The following is a 19,966-nucleotide window of genomic DNA, read 5'->3' as shown; positions in this document are numbered from 1 at the left end:
GCATATTCAGTACAAAAATGCTTATGTCGCTCAGTGCCGCATACTGGTGGAATCCGCCTTTAAACCGACATAAAGCTTCGAGAAGGGAAAAAGAGGGGTTTGAGCAGCTACACCGTGGACCTACCTAGCTTAGACGGAAGTCCCACATAACAACTAGTAATACTTGGTATGCGTAACGCATTTTCCCTCCCCAAACATGATTTTTTCCTTAGGCCAAAAGTATTTACGTCCTCAGGTCCTGTGCTTAGCCAACATGCCAATCGTTAACGCTCCGTAGCGTAGCGTAATCATCTCTCTATCACTCTAACACATGTATTAGTGCGAAACATTGCCGGTCGAGTAGAGACATTTGGCGTTTCGTTCGCTACGGAGCGAAAACGATTGGCATGATGGCTAGGCACCCTGGAAAGTATTTTCAAGTATTGGAAATTAAATTTTCCGTTTGATCCTCTTTTTGTAATACACGCCTCGTAAGATGTACTCAGTCATGAGTCAGCTGTATGAGACCGGGCGGCGGTTTAGCATGAGGCGCGGCGCGGACTAATTGGCTGTCATAGCTATGAGCGCTGAGTGGCGGGTGACGCGCGTTCATGACATTGGCCGAATCAAAACAAAACAATACGGTTGATTGGCTCCGAAATCTCCGGATTAGCACACGACACTGCAGTGCTTACCTACGTCCAACCTGAGTGAACTAAAGCTTGTTTGACGGAACTTAATGGAATATAAAAATAACATAAATAAATACCTATTAGTATAATAGTACTTTATCTACTATAGGCATCGATAAACAGAAAGCTAGCAATTCAGATAAATAAATGTTAAGTAGGAAATATAAAGTTTTCGTGATTGTAGGTTTAGGCTTTGGTTGTCGTCAGGCAGAAGGCGTGACAGATCGCGACGGCGGCAAGTATTCTTTTTTTAGGGTTCCGTACAGAAAAAGGGTAAAAACGGGACCCTATTACTAAGACTCCACTGTCTGTCCGTCTGTCAGCAGGCTGTATCTCATGAACCGTGATAGCTAGACAGTTGAAATTTTCACAGATGATGTATTTCTATTGCCGCTATAACAACAAATACTAAAAAGTCCGACTCGCACTTGTCCGGTTTTTTTTAGTAATATGTACCTATTTATTAAAATTTTATATACATTACGACTATCCGTTGAAGTTTCTTCACTTTTTGTCAATAGAGGTAGTTACCTACATTATAGTTATATTTAAACGACTGCAATATAAGCAATTATGTAATAACATTTTTGTCATAAACTATATGTTTCATTAGTGTCCTATGTGGGGTTCAAATTCCTAAATAAAATCAAAATAAATCGGTTATTAGATGACAGACTTCCGAGTTATCCATAAAAAATAAACGTAGTAGTTTTTTAACCTCCTCCTTTTTTTTGAAGCTAGAAATAACAAAAATTGTTACTGACAGGCATAAATAAACAGATCTGTCGTAAAATTTTATTCAAGTTAGTAGCGTTAGCGTTAGTTGGACGGGCAGCGTCTCGTCCCACGGTCGGCAGGTGCAGTGCCTGCATTTCCATCGCTCAGAGAAAACTGCCTCAAAAACCAAAATAAACGGAATTCTGATTACGCATAATTGTAAGGAACCACGGGGCCATTGTTGAATTGGTTTCTACGAGGCAATAAGCAAATCGAGGAAAATAATAGCCCAGCCTCCACACGTCGCCTTCATTAGCATTGTACACTCATTAACGGGACAGACCAACACATAACCTGTCTTCACATCTACCTGCTTATCTCGGCTCGCATATAAAAATACATTTTGTTTCATTCATTCGATGTGGAGACTAATGGCTTGTGTGTTACGGAAACCTATTAAGGAAAACGTTTTGTTTCGAAAATCTTTTGCTGCAGCGCTCAAAAGAATGTTATTGTTCAAGACATATAATAATATATAATTAAAACCATACCATGCACTGGTATAAAGAACAATAATGTACCTTAGATAGGACTGTATTTTTAGACGATAAATAAATAAAACATCTAGAACAGTGATCTTGGTTTTTGTGGCTGTTTTTGTTGGTCTTCCGACAATATTGGATGTCGCAAGGGAACGATTAAATTTATTTTGCTATGATTCAAGGTTCAGTGCTTCCGACAGCCAAGGTCTAAGGGCCTACCGCGAACCACGTTCGACGCGTTGCGTCTCTGTCACACTTACGTACGAATTTACAAGTGCGACAGAGAGGCAACACGTCGAATGTGGTTCGCGGTAGGCCCTCTAGTTCCCGAGGCAACCAAAATGACAAAAATCATGAATCATTCATTACGCTTCGCTTAAAGCGAATAAGGTTGTTTTTTAAACGAATATAAGAACTTTTTTTTTCAAATCCTAATCGAAATCGACTTGAAGAAAATCATTGTTTCCAATTTAAGTTAAACATTGACGATATGAATGCTGATTTGCTGCGGAAACAATTTTATTTTACACAATGTCATTCAGCATATTACAAAACTTTGCTATCCAATCAGAGTAACGGCAAGCGTTTCGCAGTCTCCACATTTTCAACCTTTTATTCAGAGGAAAAACTCAATAGGAATCTGGGATTCACGTGCTGAGGCGCGAGAGACAGAGGATCGCCTATAAATCTGCGGCGCATGCAGCGGGCTGAGACAAAGTAATGAACTAATTACATTAGCCGCGGAAATACCGGCTAAACGCTAGGAATCTAAGCTGCTTACAAATAGTTACCATAACACTTTAACAGGGATATTCTATACCATTTTTCAGTGTTACTTCGAACTAATGGTAATAAACAATCGTTGCTATTGCTATGTCATAATGTACCTATTCCAAATAAAAGTATATGAATTACTATTAAGTAGGTACGAACTCGTCCAACATGATGGTATATAGGTAAGTTAAATGTCTGCGCTGTCGTAAAGCGTAACCTTTTTGATGGCATTTGTTTTACGCAATCTTATTAGTATTCGATATATTTATTCCAATATGAAAGAATATCGCCATACGCACGGTGTTCTGATATCAAACACTAAAATTTTCCCACTTTCTTAGGCGATTGCACCGAAAAAAAAATCTAATTCTTGTAACGAGAATTCGGTAGACCCTACAATTTTTATCGTAGTATATGTGACAACTCTACAGATAGTAAACTCAACTATTAACTATTATATTAACAAATTGAACATCGCCCGTTACAAACGAATTGTAATCGCTTCAAATCAAATGGTTGGCTAAACAGAAAAAATGTTAGGAGAACGCAAAATTTGTTACAAGAACAAATTCCCTTTTTTTTTTTTACCTGACTTGGGCTCTATTGCACCTAGGGCAATTAGAGCGGTAGGACTGTGTGGGGGGATGGTAGCCTGGGGAAAATCCAGGACCCTTCCGCATCACACGAGACGGTTTTGCTACGCTGGAATACTCCTAAAGAGTTTTCGCTCCAGCGCAGATCGGTTGAGCGGTCTCAACCTGATCTGAGGGTGTAAAGGGAATCGAGCTAATGGGAGTTTGTCGCTGGTTCGCTACAACCTAGCCTGTTGTTGAAGCGTAAACTTTTATTTCGGCCCTAATTTGTACCTATTCATGCTGAGTGAGGTGAGCCAGACCATAGGTATACAGACACAATTACTTCCTTGCTTGACAAATTCGAATTTCCAAATGCAATACTGAAGGCTTAAGCTCGGGCGAATTCAATATCCATACGGATTATCGAGTACCTAATCAAGAATAATTATCTTATTATATTTGTAAATAAGTAATTTATAGTGTTGTTGGATAATAATTTATTTATAAAATAAAACTATGAAAACGGATTATATCGCGTATATTGAATTTATAATACATGACACCCGTTGACCACGAACGCTGTAAAGAGTTCGAAACGTCGGGATGTATTATAAATTCAATATACGCGATATAATCCGTTTTCATAGTTTTATTTCATGAGTAACTATCGCGGTAACCGAAGACAATATTAATTTATTTATAATTATGATGCAATGTTAATAATGTCGATTTATTTTATTGCAGATTGTAATAATAATTTAAGTAAAAACGGATAAGAAATACTGCGCTGCGTGCAGCAGGGGTTGGATACCTAACGGTTTAACTGGTTTGCTGGCCGACTCTTAGCTACCTTCCCGATACTGAATATTAATTAAAAAAACATCTATTCAGCCAAGCTTACACTGCGTGACGAAATAGATTTGTCTAATAATTATTTTCACGCAATATTTATTATCATTTAAATGCTGGCAGCTGTCTTCTCTGAGCCGGCAAATTGCGATTGATACTGTACTTTCAAACAGTACCATGCGATTAAAGTTGTTCAATGTGATAAATCAATGTAGGTATGTACGTATCTTTATATTGAGGCCTAAAGTACACCTTGTATTTAATCAAACCTGTATCTAATTTTAAGATTTCAAACCTCGTATTTGCCGCTCTTGACTGATATAGTAATTATCAATTAGCGATTCCTAGTTATTTTTTGCTTTACGGGTCTTGAAATTCTTTTTTAGATACAAATGGAATATGTTGAATAAATTATTTTTGATGGCGAGTGGGTTTGTTTTTTATAGAGACCGGTGTCTCAGGTGTCTGTCGGCTAAGTGCCCTGTTTTTAACGTTAGGCGTGCGATTTACGGACGGAGACCCTCGGAGCTTTGTGGAAAACTGATATTTATGTTAGCGTATGATTGGCGTATGTCACACCTTTTATAATTGCGTAAGAACATTAAGCAGATACATAAATAAATATTAGGGGACATCTTACACGGATGAACCTAGCCCCAAACTAAGCAAAGCTTGTACTATGGGTGCTAGGCGACGATATACATACTTATATACAATAGAAAACACAAAACACCCATGACTCAGGAACAAGTATTTGTGTTCATCACACAAATAAATGCCCTTACCGGGATTCGAACCCAGAATCATTGGCTTCACAGGCAGGGCCACTACGTCAGACCGGTCGTCAAAGATTATTGTGATGTCACGACATAGGTTGGAACTTTTTTATGCCAGTGTTAATGTGTAAGTTCATGCTCAAATGATGTGCGATTTTTGCACAATTCGCAACCAAATGTCAGCAAATAACAGTAAAACTACTACACTTACAGTACAGACATATAATAAGGTCAGAAGTAAACTATCATGGGTACTGAATGTTTATTAGTGAATTTTGTATCACTTTCTTAGCGATCAATGACAATTAACTACCAAAAATAGTTTTAAAAAAATCACCTAAAACATACGTACCTAACCACAGTAGTCCTAAGTGACTAATTTGACTGTAACATTCTGATACAAATTTTTCACGGCTATCCATTACCCCAGTCAGAAAGTGCCGGCCGAAAACAATGTGTAAACAGAAACAATTTCGTTCCGAACCCGAATCACGACGCCCGCCTCAAACTTGGTAATATTTTTTGTAATCAATTTTAAATTTGGAGTGGAGTCGTGACCCAAACGCGTGAGTCTCGAGGGGCTTCCGCGCAATTTGGCTTCAAGCGTACCGCCGATCCGAGGTAACGTATACCATTGTATTGAAACGGTCATATGTAGATAAATATGAAGGTGCGCGATTTTCAGTCAGATCGAAGCTACAACCTCGCATATACCTAGGCTGGAAATTCATTTTTAGTCTTAGTGTATCCCAGAGAAATCATTATGCCGTATGTAGTTATAATAGGTATATATTTTGTGTGGTGTATGAGCAGGAATTAAGGAGTGGTTCAGTAAAAAAGTAGCAAATTATCTGGTATATTTTTTATCTTTTGCTAATTAAGAAGCGGTTTATTTTTTTAGTAATCTGTATATTTTTATATACAGGGTGTCCCTAGCTATTGGACAAAGCTGAAATGTACATATGCATTAGGGTATTTAGAACCAGTATACAAATTCTCATAACAACCGGTGTAGCGGTTACGAAGAAATTAACAACTTTTTTACTTTGGAGCAGCCTGTATGTGTTAGTAGGTAGTAAGAATAAGAATAAGAATAATGTCCTTATAAATAGTGGGTAACAATATTCAGCTATTTGGCATGCAAATTTTGGTAACATCAACAGCACAAGAATTAAAAATATTTACATGTCCAGATACTCCTTAACAGAGTAGAAACGATGTTCCTGAAGCCATCTCGTTAATTTTGTCTTAAATCATACAATAATTTCATATTGTCGGGAAGCTTATTATAAATTTCAATAATTATATTGCATGCATTACGCTTATAAATGTTAGTATGACAAGGAGGTTGATAAAGCAAATTTTTGTAATGTGTTCGTTGATTTCCTTTAAAAACGTCAGAGCGTAACTTAAAATATTTCATATTAGCTTTCTATAGGGTGGGGGGAGTAGGTTAGTAGGTGAGGTAATAAAAAGTATGAAACCTTCTTCGACCTTTTTGATTTTCTTTTTTATTTATGACATTAATAAGACTGACTTTTGACAATTAATGTCGACATTGCCACATATTTTCGAACAAATTGTCAAAAGCCTTGCCAATGATTAATACAGTATGTTTCTTTTTGTTGTCGATTTTTGGAAATAACTTTTGTTTGAAAATGTATTTTTTTATCTGCACTTAAGTATTAAAAAAATATTAACGTTAGAGCATTCCTAAGAAGTAACCCTACGTGGCTAAGCTCACCCTGTATACATATTAGGAAATGCAAAAACCGGACAAAATTCAAAACCGGTTATTAACCGAAAAACATGAAACAAAACCGGTTAACCGGTTAAAAACCGGTTTTACGAAAAACAGTGTAAAACATCATTTCTGAATATTTTTTCAGCGCTTCTGCTTCTAACTAGATGTCCTGCTTTACTATATGACTCCTCTTCACTATCGGCGATGATAGACGATGACTAGCGGGCACGATAGTGTAGAGGAGGAATTAAGTATTCAATTTCCATATGTGCACATAATGATAAGATCTTAAAATTAAAAAAAAAAAATTGGTGGTAGGTAAACTGGGTAAAGCCTGACCAGTAATATATGATCATTGTCAAGAGGGCGCTGTTATTCTCGTGTATAGGGTGACAGTTCATATGCCTTCTTCTCATGCCTTACATTTACTAAGTTAACTTAGATTCTTATTAACAAATGTAATAAAAAACACTTGTTTTATATATATTTTTTTTACTTTCATGTTTTAGGGGTGAACTGAAAACCAGCGCTGTGGCAGCTAGTCTGCAACACAGCAAATGCTGAGTCCATCCCTTTTGTCACACTATTGTTTGTTTAAGAAATTACGTTTATGTTCTACTGTTCAACATGTATTTTGCTTGTTTTGCTTGTATTGTCTTTGTTCTTTTATATGTGTGTGGCAATAAATAATTATTATTCTTATTATTCTTATTCTTAAGAATGCTACCGTGCTAAGCCCGCAGGTCAGTTATTAGATAGTGTTGCCATTCGCACGTTCACTATATGGCTACTGTGTGCAAGAGACCGCAGTAATGTATCGTGTAAGAGTACGCGCGTACTCTGATACGCCAGCTGCTGAATTTTTTCAGAACCTACCGTTGGTAGAAGAATCTCGAGAATGACAGATAGCTCAAGCAATTGATAATGCCGTACAAAATATGCCTTTGGTTAGTTTCCGATGACATACACATTTCCCAATCAGCTCATGATGACTAACCACAAAATAGTTTAGTTTAAGTTACCTACACTATGTTTTTTTTCCCATTACTGTACTACTTTGTGTCTGGTAATGAACGTATTTTTTTTTAAATACCTATGGAAAGATCTCACAAAGTACAAATTGTACAATCGGCTGACAACCTGTACAGTAATTGAGGCACATATTTTCCAGGCAGCTGCTAACTTGGTGCAAAATATAGACGGAAACGGAACGATGCACTTTGGCAATACTTCGCAGCCCTTATGTTTAATATCTGATCAGTTGCTGGTTTTGACAAACAGAGCACGTACATCACCTGCTTGTCTCCAAATTCCGAACATTGAATCACCTTTTGTACCGCTCGGAGATATTGTCCCTCTACCATGAACTGGATTAATTTCTACGCGCCAGACAGCAGTCAGATATTTTGAGTAGGTCTCCATACAAGCATGCTGTCGAGGGGGTTTATTGGCACCGTGCGAAGTACATGGTAGGGGCAAGGAAAACGATCGCAGCGCATAAGGTGGTAAAAAATGACAACTACGGATTAGCGTCTTTAACATTTTCATACTAGTTATATGGGTCGAAATGGAACTTTAATTTACGATTACTCCTGAGATATTCATTTAAATTGTATGGTGTAAGGGACCATTGTAATCTGTATGAAATGCTTAATATAACTAATGTATTTAATTTGATAATTATTAACACTGTATCCGTGTAAATAGCTTTGCAAATACCACATGCTATGAAATCTTTTTGTCGAAGATAAGAATGGGTATAGTAAGTTATCCTTAAAAGATAGACATACACTATCGCGGACTTTTTTGTAGAGCAATGAAAGAGAAATCTTTTCACCATACATTGTTTTGTTATATCTCAAACGGGTTGGGCAGCGTTTTCGATTAAAGCTCTTAGCCAGCGTGATTTTTTTCTGACTTCATTACCAAATATCGTCATATTTCAACCAATTTACACAAAACCTTAACAAATTATACGCCTTAAGCTTCCTCAAGAATCACTCTATTCATAGGTGAAAACCGCATAAAAATCCGTTCAGTAGTTTTCACTGAAATTATTACGATTTACTTACTCTCGCTTAGTTTTGACAAAATACAAGCCTATAGTTGCAACCGCTGTGTGGCGCTGACATCGTGCACGGTCCCAATACCTAAAAGAAAGTACTACATAAATTGCCAAAAATGGCTTGTAAAAGCTGTGAGGGTCAAATATAATTATTTTGTGACCTCTGCAAATAATGTAGATTTTTACCCGCGTACTCTTATCGGCGTTAACGCGTACTCTTGTCCAATGAGTAAGAGTACTCAATTCCCATTTTTGTTAATTGTTATTATTATTAGAAAACTATCTTAGTTTTGCTACTTTTTATGTAACTTTATGAAAGATCGAAGATGATTAAATTATACATGGAATAATGGAAAACTTGATTACCTACCTATCAATTTAGGAGGGTGTAGGGTTGGAGCCGGCGTAGCTTTATCGCGTATAATATCTTTACTTGAAAATGGTTGTATTGTATAACTAGCCTTATAAACCGATTTTGCATGTACAACCAGCCTGCACTGTTCGTTAGGTTGCGTCAGATGGCCAAACTGTCCAGAAAAAGGAGTCCCGCGTAGCGGAGCTCCGTCGGCTCAGGGAAGGAGAAAATGATTTTCATGATTCAGGATATGCCTAGGAATTTCAAGATCTGCCTGATTTTACGATCGGCCGCCGACGTATATTTACCTTCAATCGTCCCTTATAAGAAGGAAGTTACCTAAAAAACACATATGTATATTTATAGTATTTTGTACGGTTCTATGAACTGAAGTTAACTTGAAATAAGTAAAGTCTTCTTCTTCTTCTGCCGTGCTTATCCCTTTATTTGGGGTCGGCCCTCCTCGTTTTACGGCGCCAAGACAGTCGGGACGTAGGAAAGTACGTTAAAATAAATGAATAAAGGGTTGCCCTAATACTTACCTACAGTATTCCAGACTGCTTTATTCCTTGGAAGAATCGACAGGTAAAAACTGACTACCACCTGTCGTGCACGTGGCAGGTTTATTTTTAACCCGGCACACACCTTTTCCTCCATTTAAAGCGCCACTTATTATTTTATGAACCACATAAAAATTCGTGAATTAAATATATTATTTACTGTACAGTCAAGGGCATAAAAATATATACATTCGCAAAGTTGCAAAAATATGTGTACGCTCTTACACCTTAGACAATAAAGTCGTGTTCACATATTTTTGGAGCCATTTGTCTGTATCGATATTTTTGCCTTCGACTGTACACCTCAACACAAAAAAAACTGGTATTGTTTTAACTGGGATTTAAACTGTAGGTACCCCATATTTAGATATGTGATAGGCGAGTAGGCGAGTAATGGCAGTTTGGTGGTAAAATGCGCTTTTTCAGACCCATAGCCAATTGCGTAGTCTCATCATAACAGCTCATTTTATTTTGCGGTTGTTAATGTAGGTCAGTGTTTAATCAAATAATTTAGAGCGTGTAATTGACGGACCAGAAAGTTTTCGCATGAAATAATTTAAAATTGAATCATAACTTTACTAATTACTCGTTGACGTAAAACATGTCGAGAATGACAATATATTTAAAAAAACAAATTTGTCCATAAAATGAATGAGATACGAGTAACGTAATAATAGTAGGTAAAAGGTGTTAATAGATGAATACGAAAAAATATATATCGAATGATCTAAACATTAAATGTTTGGCGCGCGTCTCGTATAAACTCTGGCAAGTAACATCTCCTGGAGATTAGGGTATAAATGGCCACGGGACGAGCTCGCTGGCGCTTGACTAAACACATATGAATTGCCACCAATCCTTTTATATTACCGCTTTCCACGGCTTTGCGAGATTTCGCCTTTAACGCCAGCTCCTTGGTAAGACTGATGACGTTGCGATCTGCCGTGTAAAGTTTGTCCCGGTACACAACAAGACACATATTTTTTTTCCCTTCCCTTCCTATATTTGGTGGAACAGGACGAGATTTTTTTTCCTAAAAATGCACGCTGCGTCAGACAAATGTGCACGCAATCATATTAAACGCATGAAACCGATATGCGTCACGACACAACACAACACGACACGACAGACAAATGTGAACCGGGCTTTACACGCGATATAATCCGTTAATACACGTAGTACATTTTTGTCGATCGAGGCTCGGAAGTAGCTACTTGCTGGCTGAGGAATCCGAAGACAGCAAGTAGCCTTCCACCCGAGTCATATATATAGTGCTTTTCTCAAAAATCAGGCTTTAAAAACAATTGATAAGATTTGCTATGCCGCCTTTTTTTATTTAGTAAAAACGAAATGTATTTTTCTGCCGAAAATACGCTAACCTATTTAAGACAGCTAAATTGTCGCAGTACCAACATTATAATAATAAGTATATACTGATCATCTGTTTGGCTGTTAATGGACTGATGGATGCCTTTATTTGATATGGCAATTTAACTTTTTAAAAAGTTTGGAACTCGACAAATAATGGAATTTGTATGCAACATGTATGCAACATTGCAGTCCCGAAATCGAGACAATGTTTTTAACTTTTTAATTTTTGACTGACCATAAACTACGCACTTCGCGACCTATTTCTTAACCGGTAAAGATGACTTTGCCGTCCATTTTTGAGAAAAATTGTTTTATTTCACAAGTAACTACCGTAGTTATCGAAGACAATATTATTACTATTGCGCTTGTTATTAGTGTGTAAATTAAAGTAGACCGGTTAAATGTACTAAAACACAATTACATGGATCTACTATGTATTAAACGGGTTGCATATTCAGTTCCATACGAACAGGTATAGTTGGTCAAACCAAATTGCCAGTAAATAAGAACAAAAAAATACTCATTCTTTTCTTTTGGGTCCTAGTATCAGACAAAGATAGTATAATTCTCTCTGTCTATGTCTGAAATGAGACAGTCCTTTGACAAACTATACATTACATTAAATAGTTAAATTGTAAAACGTAATGTACTGTTAACTAGAGTCGCTTAGCAACTGGTTTATATTTTAATGTTAAACATCGCTGTTCGAAAATGTGAATTGTATTTTTTTCGATTATTCATATACACTCAAACCGGTTCGGTACCAAACCAAACTAAATGAGGTTTAATAGCAATCGAACTAGTCACCAATCGCAAGTGTAAAATATATCATTTCTGAATTCATTAACGATACTAACGCAATTACGGGGAAATAATTAAATTTGTAGTTAAAGCACAATAATAGTAGTTTATGTGACTGCTACATAATGAAAGGCATCAAAACTCGAGTGTGGGTTTATGAAACGAACGTAGTGAGTGAGTTCATGAGATACAGCCTGGTGACAGACACTGACAGACAGACAGACGGACAGACGGACGGCGGAGTCTTAATAATATATTACTAATATAGGGTCCCGTTTTTACCCTTCGGGTACGGAACCCTAAAAACCAGTTCTTTTATTTATAGGTATATCTGGTCCACAGTTACGAATGTTTTTATTTTATTTGGGGCTCCATCAAATATTTTGCTTCCCAAAAGGGTTCCGTCACCAAAAAAGTTTGAGAAAGGCTACTCTAGACAATTTTAAGTATGAAAAAGCTTAAAGGATTCATGAAAAATGCAATTGAAAAAAAAAATTAACTATTGAAGATAGCCATATATAAATAAATAGACTTATATACATAAAAAACATGTAAATATCCTATTACCTACTTGTAAGACACGTATATCTACTTCTTTTATGATTAATCAGAAGTTAATTTGCCATTAAATAATCTTATTGAACTTTAACGTGAGTTCATCATAAATATTTTATGTAAATTCGCAATTAATGCAAAATACAAACACATGTTATCAATTATCTTTATATAGTTACGTAATGCAATAAACTTCAATCTAACTGGGATTGATTCTGCGTAAAACTCGCATGTATAAGGAAAATTAAATAGTAGTGTGGTCTTGGATGCAGGTAACGAGAAGTTCAATATGTAGGGTGCGGAGCTAGCGAATGCGAATGCATTAGCCGACGACGATGCAGCGAGAGGCATTCTTCGACAACGAGGCTGCGGGGGTCCGCAATTATTCCAACGCAATGTCCCGGAATGTCTAATTTGCTCACGTAATTTTGGCCGGAATTTGTCCCAGGCCGGCGGATGCTGGGAACTATTTTTATTGCTCGCTTCCTATTTGCCCCGCTCCGTCGGGAACAATATAACTTGACGGTCGCGAACTTTAACCAACTTGTATCGCAGCAAGTGTATTGTGAATTACACGTCGGCTCGTAGCCGCCGACGTTAAAATGTGTTTGTTTCTTTGCTGTTCCGCCCCGTAAGAACACTCGACGATTGCAGCACGGACACGTACTCATTCATTATGGTTAAGAGCATTTGAGGCATAAGTGAGTCCCCGTCCCTGGTTGTCTTGTATCTCGGTCGGGCTGTTTGGGAGTCGAGACCAACGTCAACACTCAGAACCGTTCTAGAATTGTCGTTGCAACTAAGCACTGGGATCTGAATTTAGCTTGCTATCGCAATTGTGTAAACGGGACTGCCTAGTTCGGAACTACAAAGATACCTACTTTGTACGCGGCTCTTGCTTGAATTTTATTGTAACGCGGAACATGAAACTGCAGCGAACAGTATGTACGTGCAAGCCAACTGGCAGTTAACAGTAAAATAAACTTTGTTTACGTACTGAGGAATACTTTTTCTTATATAGGTATGAATTAAATCAAAATTAAATCTCCTTTCATTTTGTATAAGTGGCCAAGTCGCGCAGACGCATAGTTTCCGAGATATACACGAAAAACCGAAAAATGGAATCTTCAAAAATGGAAAGTAGATTACAAAAATAATGTATCATCTCAAGTTCCTATAACTAAATAAATAAATAAACCCTTTATATTTTTATTTACCTACTTACAGTCTGTAAGTAGGTAAGGTAAGCACTATACACCATACAACACAATAGAAAATTAAGATTGCGGACCGGACACTAATCAGCAAGAATGACATCAAAAGTAAAATATCTTTGATATATTGAGTATGGAATAATATGAGAAATGGAATGGAACGAAGGAACGACATTTTTACTAATAGTGTCTTTTGACCAATAGAAGTAATGAAACATCGTTAATTTACCTGAAGTTACTGATTGTGGAGTTGTCAAGCATGTTCACGATCTGTAACAAAAAACATTTTACTTAAAATAGTATCTATAACGTAATATTTATGCTACAATGAGGTTTTTTCATCACCAAAATTATATCAATTTCATACGAACGTTCGAATGTAATATTAATTTCTCCACTAATGGCTACACGACCAAAGATTTAAAATTAATATTACATCAAATTATCGGTTTGGTTTCCCCGCAAAGGCTTTTAATATAGACGTCAAAAGGATTCAGATAATTCAAGTGCGTCCAGTGAACAGCTTCGCACTACCTTCCTCCTATTGATCCATTCAATGCTAACCTGTAAGCGGCTGCTTTTAGCCTTCAGCCCGTAAACATAGTATGCGGTTTCAGCGCAATTACAGCATACGTGATCCTGTAAGCGGAGCTGCCAAAAGCCTGCGTGAAACGTCCTAATCTGTCTGAATCGCGAGTAATCACGATAACGGTAAAGAGACAAGTGATTTTGGAGCGCCGCCAGGACGAGCCTGCCGAGCACTCCATTTGCTCTTTACCTATACATAACTCTGTATTCACTGGATCATTAATCTTCCTAGTTCCACGCTAGGTCGTTTAATTTTAATAAACGGCTTTTGCTACCTCGTACGGTATATATTAATTACGACTGACAATTTTACATTTATTCAGGAGGTAACAGCTTTAGCAATTTACATAGAACCTAGACAACTCTAACTACATACCAATAGTGTTACATTTTAATTTATGGATTTAATACTAAGTTGGTTCATTTGTTGGAATTCTCTATTTCGTAATAGGTAGGTAGGTTATACCAAAATGTATTGGGAAAGCGATTGGCGGGCCACAGGGTCCAAAGCAATATCTGAGGCTGCAACCGGGCTTAACGCCAAAATGAGCGAGTTAAGGTTATACTCCGATTGCAATGTATGATGATTGTAGCAGCGTTTCTGTTACAATATTGCTGCTGTAGCGTTGTAACAGCGGGGAACGGGCGATATTTACTGTCAATTTCCTTAATCAATTCAGTTGCTTTCGTTGCCGCATTACTGTCGTGATGGAAATGGTTACATTCGTATGGTGACTGCAGCAGCATTGTTATTGAACCAATGTTAATAATTGATAAAATGGTGACGGACTTAAAGTTCTAATCACGGCAGCAATGCAGCAACGACAGCTACATATTTTATTCATTAAGGACATATGCCTGTGACATTGCTCGCGTCAATGCTGCAGTAGTAATGCTGCAATAGCAATGCTTTTACAACCGGAATGTAACCTATGTCTTGAGAAAGGGTTACATGAAAACCACACTTAATAAAATCTTTATTAAAACTAGCGTATTCGGACGGAGACCCGTAATTAATGGACGCTCCCTGGATCCTTAATAATCGTTAAAATAGCGTAAAAGCACGCCGGTCGTAAGTCTTAATTCTGTTAGTGGTCACTAGTCACTAGTGTGACGCACATACCTATTTGTGATACACTTTCGAGCCTCTCTTCAGGGAGCGACCCTAAAACGTCGGACCAACCCTTCGTCAGACTACTGGTAATATTTTATCGCTTCGGTGCCACCTACCTACACTGAGCCCGGATAATTTGTTTCGATAAAAGGTGAGTTTAACAAGGCTTTTCTGTGCCCTTTTCTACAGGGCAGCGAAATGCGAGAGAAAGTCAGGCAGGCGAGACTTTCACCGCCGTAAATTGTCCTATCTCGCATGGTTTTCCATTATTAAGTGCGATAAACTTTACAAATTAGAGATTAATTCTACTCGTATTGTTTAGGAAATATTTATAATTATTTAAGTACTGCGGAATGGAGTATCGAGACTATTCGAGACAAACCATTCTGGTTTAACGATGCTTTTTATCAAATATCATGTAATTGTGATTTATCTCTAATAAATAATAAAAATAATGCAAAACCAATTATACCTACTCGACTGCTTGGCTAATTTGATTAATTTGTAATACCTAATTCAATTTAAAAAAAATATGGCTGTCTGTAAAGTCGGTTTACGGACGATAATTTTGCGTGATAATGATAACGTCATATAAGAAAATTGACCTCGTCCTAACCAATTTCCTTTTTAGAGAGCTCTAAAGACTGGAAAGATATTTCATTACTTTTCCCGAGAAATTCGTCGTCTAAGCAGGCGTTGCTAATCTTAGCACTAAAAGCTCTGAGAGCAATCTTCAATATTTCTCAGAGGTAGCCGTGACGTAACTTCGATAGGTAAGCTCACAATGCGGTAATATTCGGCGAACACCCGACGCAAGCTGTTTGTGCCTGACGTTACCATGAAAAGCGTGATTTACCTGCCTCCAGGGAAATACCATCGAACGCCCGGCTGCGATGCGGGTAATACGCACGCAGCTCTAATTCAGCTAATCTCCCTTTCTCGACTCTGCGGTTATAGGGTTCCATGTCATGATCCCGGCTAAGTGATATCTTAATGTTATCTCGTACGAGATTACTGTCGGGATTCTTCGTAATAAATTTCCTTATGGTTCCGCGTTGCGGAACGTTGCGAGTCATTTGCCGTCGACGTAGTTTGTTCTAGCATATTGATAAAGGCCTGTCATCAAAATCGAACGTAGAAAATGTTAACAGTGATATATGTAAATTATTTATTACTAAACATTTTATAGGACTAGTGTTGACAACTACGTCCAATTTACGGCGACATGTAAATTGTAAATAGGTATTAGCACTCGTCGTTCATTTAAAAGTGGCTTAATACTTTATGATTTATTTAGCTTTACATTTAGTGAAAATTAAGATGAAAACGTAAATCCAATATATTACAAAAAATTATATACATATATATCTTTAGAAATTAAGTGCAATTTATACAACTATGTAAATATCACGCTAAAATAGGTAGTAAGTACGTAGTACTTGATCCACAGAACTAGTAGTCAAATAAGGCATTTAGTATTCATATCCTTAGTTGTTATCGATTCGATTGTATCAGAAAGGCAGAGTTGAATCGGAGTCGAGTCAGAAGAGTTAACGAGTTAGACTCCCAAGCAATATTACAACACAAACTGACAATTCACTATTACGTGAAATGAATTATTTTTGCGACATTTATAGAAAAGCAGCAACCGTTACTCAATGAAATAAAGGCCACGGGGCAATATTCAGAAATCAAAAGTTAATGGGCATTTATATGAATTTTAGTGCTCTATTGGGTCCACATGTCCACAAGAGGGGCTGGCCTCTAGAGCGAAGGAGTTCCCGCAAGAATATCATTCTCAATAATTTTAATATATCCGAGGATCATGCTTATGGTTAAAACAATCATCTATCACGCCAATTGACAAGAGTAAATAAACTGAATAATATATGATAGGTACATGTAAATCACGACGTCGCAAAAGATACTAAACGACGGTATAGTACTGTCTATCACTGGACTCTTTTATTCCTTTCAATTCTCATGAAGGTGATACAAAGGACTGTTTGCATAAATCCTGACTGTCGAATAAATGGCTTGTATGAGTTGTATGCCTCTACTTATCGTCTCTCGGATCTATAACGGCTCCACCGGGGTTTATTAAGCCAGATGCCCGATGTTAATTCACAATCTTTATTTTTATACTGCGATCGAACTGTTGATGTCTGTTTGGTCTGAATTAAATCCAATTTTAACGTTAACATGGCCATTGAAGTGTTTGAATAAAGTCTAAACGAAAAATGTGTGTTAAGCGATATCGAGGCCAACATTGTTAGCAGTGGCGAAGAAAAGCCCTTCAGATTCCCAGTAAGAGCAAGCGTTATCATATATACGCCATGCCTCTGAATATATAAGACGTGTAAAAACCCGTTAAGAGAGGTTATCTCTTGTAGAAAATTGCTTTGTATCTCTAAAGAAATAACGTGGCAAGGATATTCGTTTTGCGAAACTTTCAGAATCAGTTTCGCGACGCTAAAAGTCAGCGATTGATGTTTACCTATGCTAAAAAGATACATAGGTACCTACAAGCAAACAAGCATCACTGATGCGATTAAATAAGATGTGCAGTTGCGTGCACGTATTTGCATTGTTTATTTTTATTATTAAATTCTTATTATTTATTTATATTCTTTTACCATAGATGGCTTACATGAATCATTTTTCTGTGATCCACGAAAACAAAAAAAATATATCCTCGTATGAGTTTGTTTAGAATTGCTAACTGCAATACACAGCAAAAACAATTCGTGTAATATTGAAATACATACATAGTAGAGTAAAAAATTATGTAGAGGCATTGACGCGGGGACCGAATACACATGTAAGTAGATATGTCATGTATGTGTAAAATATAGGGCTTGTTAGGTATCCTGTTTGAAGAAAATATAAAGGTGGTTTAAGCGCAGCATACCGTTCTACGAGTAGAGAAGATTTTTATACAATAAAGGTCTATTGTTAAAAAGTATGTTATTATGAATATAGAGTAGTGAGTAGTCTGAACACTGAAGTAAATGGAATATTTAAATTTGCTTGCGTGCGGAGGCGTGCGGGCGGCGCGGCGTCACGCGAGTGCTCATGACAGATACTGCACACTCCACCATATAATACCTACCCTCACATAAAAACTACATACCCGAAGTGACTCAGTAGCGAGTGCTTTATGCTCACTCATGTTTTGTCATAACTTTTATTGATGTGCTGCTTTTAACCGCCGAACCACTAACAAAATATGTGAATCACGGAACAATCGTATAACGTAACATCAAAATCATTATTTCGAACTAAACATGGGTATGTTTTACATTTTTTACTTAAGATAGGGTCATAGTCAGTCACGGAAATGGGGTTGGAGCTTTTATGTTTATATTTCACATTTAATTGTGCTAGCTGGCAGGTCATCTAACGACGTCAATTACAGGGTGGGTTCAGTGCAAGGGGAGTGCAGCCGGAGAGCGTCAGCCGGTGACTCACCAGCGCGCCCAGACGGCGCCGGCACGCACTGTCTTGACCCCCCCCCCCCTATAAAACAGCAGCAACGTGCTGGTTGCGCACAACTCTAGCTCATATGGCTCCCGACACGGATAACGAACTACTCTTTACCCCTTTGTAAAGAGAATTTCGAGACACACGCGAAAACAAAGGAAGAAACTAACTCGCCTGTCTGGGCTATTGGCGTCCTGTGCCGGCTTCGCATACTAAGTAATGCAGTAACTTTAAATCGTTATTTAGTAGTTACGCGTATACAAAAGTAGTTGGGAATACGATTTCAATTACTAATTGGTGTTGGATTTATTTCCAAGTTAAGGTTTTGTTCATGTTATATTTTTTACGATTGTTCAGAATTCGCAATTTGGTAGTGACTAGTGACGTGTAACGTCCATTGGACTTGCAACATTTTACATTTATAATGTTTTACTATTTTAAGAAGTCGGTGAAATATTTTTCGAATGTGCGTTTGAGTGACAGTGGAACGAGGACGGTGGGTTGGTTCGTTTCTATCAGGGTAATGCTGGGCTGTAAAGCTGTAATTCTCAGATGCATCAGAAGAAATAAATATCATACTCGTTAACGTGAGTTCTAACATGCTAGTTCCTATCCTATCCTATCAGAAATGAGTTAAATAATTGAACAAGTTTGACCTTAATAAGAAGTAGTTCACTGTATTTTCGCAATCTTTGAAAAAATATTGTTTTAACTAAGAATATAGATTGCGCGTGGCACGCGCTCAGACACAATGGTCACGCGCTCGGACACAATGGCCGACCGCTCGAAAAAAACAATGTCTTTTATTTAACACATAAGGGTCTTTGGCGTAAAACTCATTAGAGAAGATTCATTCAATAACCAGTCATCAGCGTCATCGCCTCCCGTTTGATACTTTTTCAGAAGATAGTTTGTGAGTTCGTGCTGTGTGTCGCTACAAGTGTTAGGTGACCCAAACCCAAACACATCACTATGCCCGCCTACAACGATAGCGCAAGACCTCCTCCAACCGGCTTTCTCGGCGCGCGGCAATACGCAATACACGGTCGTCGTGAACGCTGCTCGCACTATTAGTGCTTGAGAAAGGAGACCTAGGCTCTCCGAAACATGTCGCGCGAGTGACTAAAACAAGCGAGTCTAAACCGTGAAATTATTTAATGATGATAGTTTAGATGCTATTGTTAATAAAACAAATCGTCAGCCGGTTGTATC

At 37.5% G+C, this 19,966-nt stretch overlaps 1 protein-coding gene across 1 annotated transcript in view; it reads right to left on the bottom strand.

Annotated features, from left to right (window-relative positions):
- The window catches only part of LOC134755842 (semaphorin-1A-like), a 164,333-nt gene that overhangs the window by 73,141 nt on the left and 71,226 nt on the right, over positions 1-19,966 (bottom strand). The window contains exon 2 of the mRNA XM_063692462.1: positions 13,799-13,839. The gene's annotated coding sequence lies outside the window, so the exon portion shown is untranslated. The remainder of the gene's footprint in view (positions 1-13,798; positions 13,840-19,966) is intronic.

This window comes from Cydia strobilella, chromosome 3 (assembly GCF_947568885.1).
Source record: "Cydia strobilella chromosome 3, ilCydStro3.1, whole genome shotgun sequence".
NCBI lineage: Eukaryota > Metazoa > Arthropoda > Insecta > Lepidoptera > Tortricidae > Cydia > Cydia strobilella.
This window is presented reverse-complemented; position numbering and strand designations above follow the sequence as displayed.